The following is a 15,061-nucleotide window of genomic DNA, read 5'->3' as shown; positions in this document are numbered from 1 at the left end:
CAGGCCTATATCACTAACGTCGATTTGCAATAGGGTTTTAGAACATATACTGTATTCGAACATTATGAAGTACCTCGAAGAAAACGATTTATTGACATATAGTCAGCATGGATTCAGAAAATATCGTTCTTGTGAAACACAACTAGCTATTTATACTCATGAAGTAATAAGTGCTATCGACAGGGGACGTCAAATTGATTCCATATTTTTAAATTTCCAGAAGGCTTTCGACACCGTTCCTCACAAGCGGCTTCTAACCAAACTGCATGCATATGGAGCATCGCCTTAGTCATGGGACTGGATTAGTGATTTCCTGTCAGAAATGCCACAGTTCGTAGTGATAAACGGAAAGTCATCGAGTAAAACAGAAGTAAAATCCGGCCTTCCCCAAGGAAGTGTTATAGGCCCCCTATTGTTCCTGATCTATATTATCGACGTAGAAGACAATCTGAGTGGCCGTCTTAGACTTTTTGCAGATGATGCTGTCATTTACCGTCTCGTAAAGTCATTAATTGATCAAAAGGACGTGCAAAATGATTTAGATATCTGTATGGTGCGAAATGTGGCGATTTACCCTGAATAAAGAAAAATGTGAAGTTATTCACATGAGTACTAAAAGAAATCAGCTAAATTCCGATTACGTGATAAATCTGACTGCTGTAAATTCAACTAAATTCTTAGGGATTACAATTAGAAATAAACTAAATTGGAACGATCACATAGATAATACTGTGGGTAGAGCAAACCAAAGACTGCGATTCATTGCCAGAACCCTTAGAAGGTGCAACAGGTCTACTAAAAAGGCTGCTTACACCACGCTTGTCCGCCCCATTCTGGAGTATTGCCGTGCGGTGTGGGACCCGCATCAGGTGGGACTGACGGATGACATCGAAAAACTACAAAGAAGGGCAGCTTATTCTGTATTATCGCAAAATCGGGGAGATAGTGTGACAGACATGATACGTGAATCCGACTGGCAATCATAAAAGCAAAGGCGTTTTTCGTTGCTACGGGAATTTCTCATGAAATTTCACTCACCAGTTTTCTGCTCAGATTGCGAAAACATTCTGTTGGCACCATCTACATAGGGAGAAATGATCATCACGATAAAATAAGAGAAATCAGGCCTCGCACAGAAAAATTTAAGTGCTCGTTTTTCCCCCCACACCGTTCGAGAGTGGAACGGTAGAGACACAACATGAAGGTGGTTCATTGAACCCTCTGCCAGGCACTTTATTGTGAATAGCAGAGTAATCACGTAGATGTAAATGTAGGAACGTTCTCTCCAAGCTCTGAGTTCTAAATGTTGTAATTTCTCCGCAAATACTAATCAGATTTATACACGGCGACCCAGAAGTGTTGTGACAAGCTTCGAGTGGTCGTGGAGAATGTCTTGAGAAAGAGATCGACTACAGGTACCCATGTCCTGCAACATCATCCAACGGCCCTACATAGTGTCGAAATTATAGGCTCTGGCTCCTGCCATTAGACCACCCTATCTGCAGCACATGTGACTTTGTACGCTGACGGACCACAGGTGGAACGTCTCGCAATGCTGCAGATTGAAGGAAGACATCAAAGGAATTCAGAGGCGGGCTGCTAGTTTTGTTACCGGTAGGTTGGAGCAACATCTAAGAGTTACGGAGATGTTTCGGGAATTCAACGGGAATTCGTGGCTTGCGGAGTATCCATGTAGATGTAGATGTACAATTATTACAGTTGTGAGATCAGCAATAGGAGACGCGTGGTTTGTACTAACTCTCTAACACGTGTTTAGAGTCGTTGTCGTGGCTCCACAGACAGATGGACTTACAAGCGATGCCCACTCCGGGGTGCATCACAGTTGCCATAGCCATGCAAAGTGTACTAGACGCGTCCCAATGAAACCTCGTAAGGCGAACAAGTGTGAAAATTTCTTGAACCAACAGGATTACAACGGGCTGTGTCAGACTCACTGAAAGACCTAAGTCGAAACAAGGCAACGGGAGTATACAACATTCCATTAAAATTACTGACAGCCTTGGCAGAGCCAGGCCTAACAAAACTCTACCATCTGGTGAGGAAGATGTATGAGACAGGCGAAATTCCCTCAGACTTCAAGAAGAATATAATAATTCCAATCCCAAAGAAAGCAGGTGTTGACAGATGTGAAAATTACCGAACTATCAATTTAATAAGTTACGGCTGCAACATACTAACGCGAACTATTTACAGAAGAATGGAGAAACTGGTAGAAGCCGACCTCGGAGAAGATCAGTTTGGAAATATTGGAACACGTGAGGCAATACTGATCCTACGACTTACCTTAGAAGCTAGATTAAGGAAGGGCAAACCTACGTTTCTAGCATTTGTAGACCTAGAAAAAGCTTTTGACAATGTTGACTGGAGTACTCTCTTTCAAATTCCAAAGGTGGTAGGGGTAAAGTACAGGGAGCGAAGGGCTGTTTACAATTTGTACTGAAAGCAGATGGCAGTTATAAGAGTCGAGGGGCATGAAAGGGAAGCAGTGGTTGGGAACGGAGTGAGACAGGGTTGTAGCCTCTCCCCGATGTTATTCAATCTTTATATTGAGCAAGCAGTGAAGGATACAAAATTCGGAGTAGGAATTAAAATCCATGGAGAAGTAATAAAAACTTTGAGGCTTGCCGATGACATGTTAATTCTGTCAGAGACAGCAAAGGACTTGGAAGCGCAGTTGAACGGAATGGATAGGGTCTTGAAAGGAGGACATAAGATGAACATCAACAGAAGCAAAACGAGGATAATGGAATGTAGTCGAATTAAGTCGGGTGATGCTGATGGAATTAGATTACGCAAGGAGTTTTGCTATTCGGGGAGCAAAATAACTGATGATGGTCGAAGTAGAGAGGATATAAAATGTAGACTGGCAATGGCAAGGAAAGCGTTTCTGAAGAAGAGAAATTTGTTAACATCGAGTATAGATTTAAATGTTAGGAAGTCGTTTCTGAAAGTATGTGTATGGAGTGTAGCCATGTATGGAAGTGAAACATGGACGATAAATAGTTTGGACAAGAAGAGAATAGAAGCTTTTGAAATGTGGTGCTACAGAAGAATGTTGAAGATTATGTGGGCAGATCACATAACTAATAAGGAGGCAGTGAATAGAATTGGGGAGAAGAGGAGTTTGTGGCACAACTTGACAAGAGGAAGGCATCGGTTGGTAGGACATGTTCTGAGGCATCAAGGGATCACAAATTTTGCATTGGTGGGCAGCGTGGAGGGTAAAAATCATGGAGGGAGACCAAGAGATGATGTAAATTGCAGTAAGTACTGGGAGATGAAGACGCTTGGACAGGATAGAGTAGCATGGAGAGCTGTATCAAACCAGTCCCTGGACTGAAAACCACAACAACAACAAGAGGTTGGAGCAACACCTAAGTCTTACGGAGCTGCTTCGGGAACTCAAACGGGAATCTGTGGCTTGCGGAGTGTTTATGTACACGTAGATGTGAAATTATTAGTTGTGAGATCATCAGTAGCAGACGCAATGTTAGTGCTAACTCTCTGACAAGTGTTGAGAGTCGTTGTCGTGGCTCCACAGAGAGCTGGACGTACAAGCGATGCCCACTGCGGGGCGCATCGCAGTTGCCGTCGGCGTGCACCGTTGCGGATACCCGCTGTGTACTAGACGTGTCGCAATGAAACCTCGTAAGGCGAACACGTTTGAAAATTTCTTGCGCCTACAGGGTTCGAACGGGCTACGTCAGACACTGGCGCTGCAGCTCGAGCCTGCGGAAGCCGGTGCGGATTCAGAGGCAGGTACAGTGTTCCTGAGAGACAACGACGCACTGTGTATTCAGCGCGCTCGTTAGTAGCGACCGCCCTCCAACCTTGTGCGACTTAACGAAATAAGTGGAATAACCTTTTGTGCCGAGTAGGAGGTTCTGGGGCGTGAACTCAAAACCCGTATTACGCAGGCCGGCTTTCACACTCTCAGCGCGCTGAGACCATCTTCCCTGTTCGGTGAAGACTGCGTGGCCTTGCAGAGTGCAGTACTTGGTCGCTTCGGGTACGGCTGTGCATTTTAACGTGGGATTACAGTGTGTGTCTGTGGGACATATACGAGACGATAGCTGAAAGTAACATATGGACTCATAAATAGGATGTTGCAGGGCGTGTGTAATTCTGAATTACGATGCAAAGTTCCTTAACCATCAGATGTGGAAGAAAATAAAGACAGTGGAAATTTGTGTCGGAGCAGGACTGGAACCCAGATTTACCGCTTATCGCTAATGGTCGTTTACCACACTTTTTTTTCTCTCTCATTTCGTACGCAATTCTGCGTAAGGTATGTTCGGACGTTCATCGTTGATCCCTTCACTCAGTGTTTTTATTACAGAGGGCAGCTAATCCTGTAAGATGTGTATATTTCTATTGTCTATTGTCAAACCACAATATATGAAAGGTGTTTATATTTTATTAATAGGATTATACAGAAATAATTAATATCTGACGTGCCGGCACCATTTGGCTATCTGCGCATGTATCATGCCAGAACCAAACTTCCGTATGCTGTCAACCATGTGTCCACAACCAGCATTCGTTCACCCATTATGTGTATTAACGTACAGTCGAGACGTTGTACTTGAATGTCGCTTGCCCGGTGTCGGCAGATACATACGATGTTGCTGAGCCTGTGTTATGCACGGCTATACCAAGGAACTTTGGATTGTAATTCGGAAAAACGCAGGCGCTGCAATATTGTACACTACTGGCCATTAAAACTACTACGCCAAGAAGGAATGCAGATGATAAACGCGTATTCATTGGACAAATATATTATATTAGAACTGACATGTCATTACATTTTCACGCAGTTTGGGTGCATACATCCTGCGAAATCAGTACCGAGAACAACCACCTCTCGCCGTAATAACGGCCTTGATATGCCTGGGAATTGAGTCAAACAGAGCTTGGATGGCTTGTACAGGTACAGCTGCCCATGCAGCTTCAACACGATATCATAGTTCAAGAGTAGTGACTGGCGTATTGTCCCGAGCCAGTTGCTCGGCCACCATTGACCAGACGTTTCCAATTGGTGCGAGATCTGGAGAATGTGCTGGCCAGGGCAGCAGTCGAACAATTTTTGTAATCAGAAAGGCCCGTACAGGACCTGCAACATGCGGTCGTGCATTATCCTGCTGAAATCTAGGGTTTCGCAGGGATCGAATGAATGGCAGAGCCACGGGTCATAACACATCTGAAACGTAACATCCACTGTTAAAAGTGCCGTCAATGTGAACAAGAGGTGACCGAGACGTGTAACCATTGGTACAACATACCATTACGCTGGGTGATACGCCAGCATGGCTATGACGAATACACGCTTACAATGTGCGTTCACCGCGATGTCGCCAAACACGGATGCAACCATCATGATGCTGTAAACAAAACCTGGATTCATCCGAAAATATGACGTATTGCCATTCGAGCATCCAGGTTTGTTGTTGAGTACACCATCGCAGGCGCTCCTGTCTGTGATGCAGCGTCAAGGGTAACCGCAGCCAAGGTCTTCGAGCATATAGTCCATGCTGCTCCAAACGTCGTCGAACTGTTCGTGCAGATGGCTGCTGTCTTGCAAACGTCCCCATCTGTTGACTCTGGGATAGAGACGTGGCTGCACGATCCGCCATGCGGATAAGATGCCTGTCATCTCTACTGCTAGTGATACGAGGCCGTTGGGATCCAGCATGGGGTTCCGTACTACCCTCCTGAACCCACCGATTCCATATCCTGCTAACAGTCATTGGATCTCGACCAACGTGAGCAGCAATGTCGCGATACGATAAACCTCAATCGCCATAGGCTGTAATCCGACATTTATCAATGTCGGAAACGTGATGGTACGCTTTTCTCCTCCTTACACGATGCATCACAACAACGTTTCACCAGGCAACGCCCGTCAACTGCTGTTTTGTATATGAGAAATCGGTTGGAGACTTTCCTCATGTGAGCGCGTTGTAGGTGTCAGTGCTCTGAAAAGCTAATCATTTGCATATCACAGCATCTTCTTCCTGTCGGTTAAATTTCGCGCCTGTAGCACGTCATGTTCATGGTGTAGCAATTTTAATATCCAGTACTGTATTTATCCGCCGACAACGGACAAGCGACTTGAAATGTTATTTTATAAACTAATAAAAAGTAGCCCCAGTTCTCGGAATGGGATTGTCACTCTGCAGCGGCGTGTGAGCTGATATGAAACTTCCTGGCACATTAAAACTGTGTTCTGGACCTAGACTCGAATTCGGGGCCGACACACAGATTTAATCTGGCAGGAAGTTTTAGCCCTCGTTTTAATTAACGCCTGAAAATATTATAAATAATTTTACGTATGTAAATAAAATTGTATATTAATTGAAAGATAGAAGGTGAGTTACAGAGATGATGTATTTTTAAATATTCATATATTATTTTCCAAAAAAAAGTATCTGTGATTTAAAATGTGTAAAGAAAACTCTGTGAAACAAAACATAGGAAGTACCTTCATTTGCCTAGAGGCATTAAGAAACGGCAACGCGAATAGCTCTCTCTCTCTCTCTCTCTCTCTCTCTCTCTCTCTCTCTCTCTCTATATATATATATATATATATATATATATATATATATATATATTGTCCTCCGCTATCGAGGTAAACTGTGTGCCATTTTTTAACGAACAACTTTGTTAATTTGGTGTCAAGTAGTGGTGTTTAATTTGAAGATACCTCTCCTTGCTATTCATGTTAAATCTGATTTTTTTGTGCACTTCCTTTTTTAGTGCAGTTTCAAAAAATGGTTCAAATGGCTCTGAGCACTATGGGACTTAACTCCTTAGGTCATCAGTCCCCTAGAACTTAGAACTGCTTAAACCTAACTAAAGGACATCACACACACCCATGCCCGAGGCTGGATTCGAACCTGCAACCGTAGCGGTCACGATGTTCCAGACTGTAGCGCCTAGAACCGCTCGGCCACCTCGGTCGGCAGTCCAGTTTCACAGTGCATCGAAGAGTATTTGCTGTGGCGTTATTGGTGGTCACGGCCGAACTCTGTTAGTGTTCATCAGACTATAATTCTTATGTCTCTGAGATCATTTTACTGCTCTTTTTCTCTAAAAATCTGGGCAATGTTATTCTGCGAACCCCGTAATATTCACATCGGCCAATGGCCTCCTAACTATGTAGTCTATCAACGCACACGCCGGTATGATGTAATTACGATGCTCGAAGGCAGAGTTCAGCTTCATTAGGAAGGAGAGTAAAATTTTTCTGTGCCTCGTTTTATCATTTTCAATAGCATTGCCTCCAGCAAAGCAAGTTGCATCCATGTAGTGTTATCAAACAGTACTTACCAGTTATTCAGTGCTTTCTTAAAAGTCATGTTTACTAGGAGAGATAAAATCCATTAGCACTCCATTTTAATTAATTAATATGTATGTAATCATACCTACCAGAGTAGCCGAGAGCACCAACGCGTTGCTTCCTGGACTCGGGTAGGCGCACCTGCCCCGAATGGAATCCGCGTGGCGGATTAACGACGAGGGACAGAGTGCCAGCCAGCCTGGATGTGGTTTTTAGGTGGTTTTCAACATCCCACTACGTGAATATCGGGCTGGTCCCCACTTTCCGCTCAGGTTACACAACTCGCCGACATTTGAAAACGTTCGCACTCTTCCATGGCTTATACTAGATGCAGACTGATAGCACTCTGTCTTCAGGTCACAAGTAGCCTATCGGGACCATCCGACCGGTGTGTCATCCACAGTTAAGGTTGCGGATAGCATGGTAGTTTGATCAGCACACCGCTCCCCCGGTGGTTACGATGGTTTTCTTTGACCGGAGCCACTACTAGTCAGTCGAGTAGATGCTCAGTTGGCATCACGAGGCTGAGTGCACACCGAAAAATGGTAACAGCACATGGCGGCAGGGTGGTCACCCATCCAAGTGCCAGCCATGCCCGACAGCGCTTAACGTCGGTGATCACACGGAAACCGGTGGATCCACTGCGGCAAGGCCATTGCCAGATGCAGACACATGGCTTACACTAATTCCCTTCTGGGGGAGGGGGGGGGGGGGGGGGTAGAGACGGCAGAAAGGGCACCCAGCCACCCTCTCAATCACTCTGCGAAATCAATAGTATCACGGCTGGTCCCGCGTTGAAGCGGGATAAAGGCCTCAAGAAAGAAAAAAACATGTATGTACTCAATAACAATAATACAAAACATCTCATCTTATTTTTGTATTATTACTTTTTTATTGAGAAACGCTACAGACCTGTACGGGATTATACATAATGGATATACAAATACACGTGGGGGACGCCTAACTGATGACATATGTAACTTTGGATGTGGCCGAGAATCATGCTGGTAAGGCGACCATTCGTTGTAAGAGGGAAATCCGGGTTCAATCCCGGTGTGGCACAAATTTTCTTTGTCTGATTCCCTTCTACAGCCGATGGTTGTCCATTTTCGCAGTTGCGGATACATTTACAATATTTTTGAATAATGTCATTTTCATACATTACTGTTTACAATTTGCACCGAATATTGTATGTTTCGGCAATAACTGGCTTGTTTTCTTGTTTTTCGCAAGCGTGTCAGCTTTGAATAGCTCGAGTGCGCCAATATTTCTCCCGCTTGCATGGTCTGCAAAATTAAATAACAAGCAGGTCCTGAATGATTATTACAATTCGCAGACACGTAATCGAGGATGAACAGACATCGCCCAAGCCGGTTATTCGCCTTCATACAAGCCTGCTCACCATCATTTCCACTTGAGACTTGCCAATAACCTATCCAAGAAAATATTAGTAATAAATAATAAGGTATGCGTCAACATCTGAACGAAAATAAACAATTACTCTCACTCATATGAGCTTACATATGTCTTACCAAGCCAAGGCCAGGAGGAGAAAAGGTGAAGAGGATAGAAACAAAAGGAAAACGACAGCGATTAATTCACAAAGATTCAATTTACTCTTCTCAACTTTAAAAGACTGTGTATTTATGTTCTATACACAAGACCCTTTTCCGTATCATCGACGCAACAATGCACAATTACCTCATTATATTTAGAGAAAAAATAGTAACTTTGCTAGCACGTCAAAAATATTAATCTTGTTACAGTATCTTCTGATGTACACTACTGGCTATTAAAATTGCTACGCCCGCATCTCGTGGTCGTGCGGTAGCGTTCTCGCTTCCCACGCCCGGGTTCCCGGCTTCGATTCCCGGCGGAGTCAGGGATTTTCTCTGCCTCGTGATGGCTGGGTGTTGTGTGATGTTCTTAGGTTAGTTAGGTTTAAGTAGTTCTAAGTTCTAGGGGACTGATGATCATAGATGTTAAGTCCCATAATGCTCAGAGCCATTTGAACCAAAATTGCTACACAACGGAGATGACGTGCTACAGACGCGAAATTTAGCCGACAGGAAGAAGATGCTGTGATATGCAAATGATTAGCTTTTCAGAGCATTCACACAAGGCTGGCGCCGGTGGCGACACCTACAACGTGCTCACACGAGCAAAGTTTCCAACCGATTACACATACACAAACAGCAGTTTCCCGGCGTTGCCTGGTGAAACGTTGTCGTGATGCCTCGTGTAAGGAGGAGACATGCGTATCATCTCTTTTCCGACTTTGATAAAGTTCGGATTGTAGCCTATCACGATTCAGGTCTATCGTATCGCGACATTGCTGCTCCCATTGGTCGAGATCCAATGACTTTTAAGAGAATAATGAATCGGCGGGTTCAAGAGGGTAATACGGAAAGCGGTTCTGGATCCCAACGGCCTCTTACCACTAGCAGTTGAGATGACAGGCATCTTATCTGCATGGTTGTAACGGGTCGTGCAGCCACGTCTCGATCCCTGAGTCAACAGATGGGGACGTTCGCAAGACGACAACCATCTGCACGAACAGGTCGACGACGTTTGCAGCAGCATGGCTATCAGCTCGGAGACCACGGCTGCTGTTACCCTTAACGCTGCATCACAGACATGAGCGACTGCGATGGTGTACTCAACGACGAACCTGGGTGCACGAACGGCAAAACATCATTTTCTCGGACGACTCCTAGTTCTGTTTACAGCATCATGATTGTCGCTTCCGTGTTTGGCGACATCGCGGTGAACGGACATTGTAAGCGTGTATTCGTTGTCGCCATACTGGCGTATCACCTGTCGTGATGGTATGGAGTACCATTGGTTACACGTCTCGGATACCACATTGACGGCACTTTGAAAAACAGTGGACGTTACATTTCAGGTGTGTTACGACACGTGGCTCTACCCTTAATTCGATCCCTGCGAAACCCTAGATTTCAGCAGGATAATGCACGACCGTATGTTGCAGGTCGTGTACGGGCCTTTCTGGATACAGTAATTGTTCGACTGCCGCCCTGGCCAGCACATTCTCCATATCTCTCACCAACTGAAAGGTCTTGTGAACGGTGGCCAAGCAACTGGCTCGTCACAATACGCCAGTCACTACTCTTGAACTATGGTATGTGTTGCAGCTGCGTGGGCAGCTGTACCTGTACACGCCATCCAAACTCTGTTTGATTCAATGCCGAGGCGTATCAAGGCCGTTATTGCGGCTAGAGGTGGTTCTTCTGGGTATTGATTTCTCAGGATCTATGTACCCAAATTGCGGAAAATATAATCACATGTCAGTTATATTATAATACACTCCTGGAAATTGAAATAAGAACACCGTGAATTCATTGTCCCAGGAAGGGGAAACTTTATTGACACATTCCTGGGGTCAGATACATCACATGATCACACTGACAGAACCACAGGCACATAGACACAGGCAACAGAGCATGCACAATGTCAGCACTAGTACAGTGTATATCCACCTTTCGCAGCAATGCAGGCTGCTACTCTCCCATGGAGACGACCGTAGAGATGCTGGATGTAGTCCTGTGGAACGGCTTACCATGCCATTTCCACCTGGCGTCTCAGTTGGACCAGCGTTCGTGCTGGACGTGCAGACCGCGTGAGACGACGCTTCATCCAGTCCCAAACATGCTCAATGGGGGACAGATCCGGAGATCTTGCTGGCCAGGGTAGTTGACTTACACCTTCTAGAGCACGTTGGGTGGCACGGGATACATGCGGACGAGGATTGTCCTGTTGGAACAGCAAGTTCCCTTGCCGGTCTAGGAATGGTAGAACGACGGGTTCGATGACGGTTTGGATGTACCGTGCACTATTCAGTGTCCCCTCGACAATCACCAGAGGTGTACGGCCAGTGTAGGAGATCGCTCCCCACACCATGATGCCGCGTGTTGGCCCTGTGTGCCTCGGTCGTATGCAGTCCTGATTGTGGCGCTCACCTGCACGGCGCCAAACACGCATACGACCATCATTGGCACCAAGGCAGAAGCGACTCTCATCGCTGAAGACGACACGTCTCCATTCGTCCCTCCATTCACGCCTGTCGCGACACCACTGGAGGCGGGCTGCACGATGTTGGGGCGTGAGCGGAAGACGGCCTAACGGTGTGCGGGACCGTAGCCCAGGTTCATGAAGACTGTTGCGAATGGTCCTCGCCGATACCCCAGGAGCAACAGTGTCCCTAATTTGCTGGGAAGTGGCGGTGCGGTCCCCTACGGCACTGCGTAGGATCCTACGGTCTTGGCGTGCATCCGTGCGTCGCTGCGGTCCGGTCCCAGGTCGACGGGCACGTGCACCTTCCGCCGACCACTGGCGACAACATCGGTGTACTGTGGAGACCTCACGCCCCACGTGTTGAGCAATTCGGCGGTACGTCCACCCGGCCTCCCGCATGCCCACTATACGCCCTCGCTCAAAGTCCGTCAACTGCACATACGGTTCACGTCCACGCTGTCGCGGCATGCTACCAGTGTTGAAGACTGCGACGGAGCTCCGTATGCCACGGCAAACTTGCTGACTCTGACGGCGGCGGTGCGCAAATGCTGCGCAGCTAGCGCCATTCGACGGCCAACACCGCGGTTCCTGGTGTGTCCGCTGTGCCGGGCGTGTGATCATTGCTTGTACAGCCCTCTCGCAGTGTCCGGAGCAAGTATGGTGGGTCTGACACACCGGTGTCAATGTGTTCTTTTTTCCATTTCCAGGAGTGTATATTTGTCCAATGAATACCCGTTTATCACCTCCATTTGTTCTTGGTATAGCAGTTTTAATGGCCAGTAGTGTAATTAACAGGTCATTAAGCTATTGTCAAACTCCTTTCAGATTGACGTATACGAAAATGTTTATGACTTACGAAATGATGCGAGAGTACTGGAAAGAAATAACGACACTAGGAACGAACTTCGAAAACGTACAAGCAAAGCTTGAAGATTGGATGATAGTATTGCAATGGTTAGACATAGGAAGACTGGCAATAAAGATAAAAAAGAACGTGTCGATGACGTCTGCAGTAGGTTATACATGATGGAGTTTATTTTTTTCCTGATAGCTTGGGAAGGGGGTGGGGGGGGTGGGGCTAGTCTTCAGTCTTATGAGTGGTTCGATTAGGTCCGCCACGAATTCCGCACTTGTGCTAACCTCTTCATCTCAGAGTAGTACACGGCAGACTACGCCAAACTGGTTATTATTTTCATTACACAATCTGAGCAGCCTTTAGAAAAACTGGATATAACATCTGAGTTTTAAGCAACTGGCAGAGTTTGGCGACTGTACTATCAGTTTCATCATTTTCTTTGCTTTGAGCTCCAAAACCGTTAATAATTGATCGGAAAGAAATAGCATGTTGCCACTGTGACTGTTAACTTGAATACAAATTCTACAGAAACACTGGGAATCGTTTGTTCTGCCACTCCCAGTATAACGAAGCTGAGCCATGGCCAAATCTTGTTGACGAATTGCTCACGTTAATAAATGTTGTTGAAAAAGAACATTTGTTCAAATAGATTTCGGGTTTGCAGCCGGTCGTCGTAAACTTCATCGCACGATGTTTCGGCTGGACAACTGCCAGCTATCTTCAGGCGAGCCGAACGAGGACTGACGAAGACGTTCTCCGTTCCGTCTTATATAGTGCGCTGACAGTACTGCCGCGCAAGCGTTGCAGTCGCGGAGACATATCGATGACACATGGCTGTATACTGTTCACTGCATAGCGATACATCGATGAGAATTACAGAGAACATGAAAGAAAGTTATATATTTTTTCTCCTTTTATAGGTGTGTTGTGTGGATCATGGTCATATAAACATCTAAGTCACAATCCATTTCAAGACATGTATCTATGTGCATAATAGATGAAAGCGTAGCTTGAGTTAAGCACTTACTTTAGGCAAAAAAAAAATAAAATACAACAAGAAGTCTATGTGCGACAGATGGAAAGATCAAAGTGGTCAAGGGAAGAACACAGAGTCGTCATGTCCAGTAGGAGCGATTCAACGACCTGGAACAAGTTGATTTAAAAAATGTGCGAACCTCCGTAGCCGAAAGCGCGTGTGCTTCTCCTTGTGAACGACGAATTTGTGGAATCCATGTCAAACGCCGCCCGGGGAGGCCGAGCGGTTCTAGGCGCTACAGTCTGGAACCGCGCGACCGCTACGACCGCAGGTTCGAATCCTCTCTCGGGCATGGATGTGTGTGATGCCCTTAGGTTAGTTAGGTTTAAGTAGTTCTAAGTTCTAGGGGACTGATGGCCTCAGAAGTTCGGTCTTGCTCAGAGCCATTTGCACCATGTCAAATTGTGATATGTCCAGGTAAGGTTTTGTCCAAAAATCGGCCAGAACATTCGTTGAGTTTGCCATGTTCAGTTAGACTCGAAGGCTCATTTGTACTCTGTACCCCTGCCTCTGATGTGGTGGAATGACTTACAACTAAAATAGCTCCGTGAACTATCTGACCGCGGTGTTTCTGACCTTAGTGTAGTTGCTGCAAGTATCATAGCACTGTAAGGTGTCAGGCAAATCCAACACCTTCCATGAAAACCCAGACATAATAAGCAAATCTACTAGTATGTCACATAGCTGGGAATAAATCGTGACATTAAATTAACCAAAGTAATACGAGTAACGAGTGAGCAAATGGAATACCACAGACTAACACAAGAATGCCTAAATGCATGTCATACCTTCCCACCGTGAGACAGACGCAGTTCCGAGGGGAGAAACGAGAAAAGAAGCCGTGAGCAGAACCGTGTTAAGCTGAAGGCCCTACGATAACGGATGGACACCCACGTCGCCAGCTAACCGTTAGGACCACCACCAGCCCATGTTAAATGCTAGAGCCCTCCAGAAGAACAGTATAGATCTTACGATAACACAAAAAGGGCCACCCCAGCCGCATGTTTTAGCGTGAGACTTTCTGTTGCATACTTTAAAAAATTGCCCCACTACTTCATCGCTACTTCGGAGATGCTGTGTCCCTTCACTCGTGTGCTGGCTATAACACCACGTTCAAACTCAGTTAAATCTTGATAAGTGCCATTGTAGCAGCACTAACCAATCTAACAACAGCGGAAGGGACTTGTTGTCTTATACAAGGTGAAAAGTATTTAAACCGACAAACTCTGGGGTTGTAGGGGACATCAAAACAAAAAAGTTTCTCTAATGTTTTCCCTATGAGGAGTATTTAAAGCGGTAGAGGAAGATTTCTCTGGTGGTAAATTAATTAAACCAACAAATACTTTTCCATTTTTTATGACCAAGAGACAACACATTAACGCAACCCAATTTCAGTTATAGTAGATTTTGAAAAATGCCTCCATTGACACGTAAACAATGGTTACACCGTCGGATCATGTTCTGTCTGACACGGGCAAAAACCCCAGGAGTATCCTGAATTGTTCCTGCTGCTGCTACTATCCAGGCAACCAGATCCTCTTTTTATGAAATAGGAGTTGGGTAAACAAGGTTGCGAATCTCTCCCCACACAAAAACGTCAAGAGGGGGACATATCTGGGGATCGAGCAGGCCATGATACAGGACCACCTCTGCCAATCCACGTTTCTGGGAACCGTCGGTCCAGGAATCGACGCTCACGACGACTGAAATGTGCCGGCGCCCCGTCATGTTGGAACCACATGTGTCGTCTTGTAGGGAGCGGGACGTCTTCCAG

This window comes from Schistocerca gregaria, chromosome 9, assembly GCF_023897955.1.
Source record: "Schistocerca gregaria isolate iqSchGreg1 chromosome 9, iqSchGreg1.2, whole genome shotgun sequence".
Classification (NCBI taxonomy): Eukaryota; Metazoa; Arthropoda; class Insecta; order Orthoptera; family Acrididae; genus Schistocerca; species Schistocerca gregaria.
The sequence above is the reverse complement of the archived record's forward strand: the minus strand, read 5'-3'. Positions refer to the sequence as shown.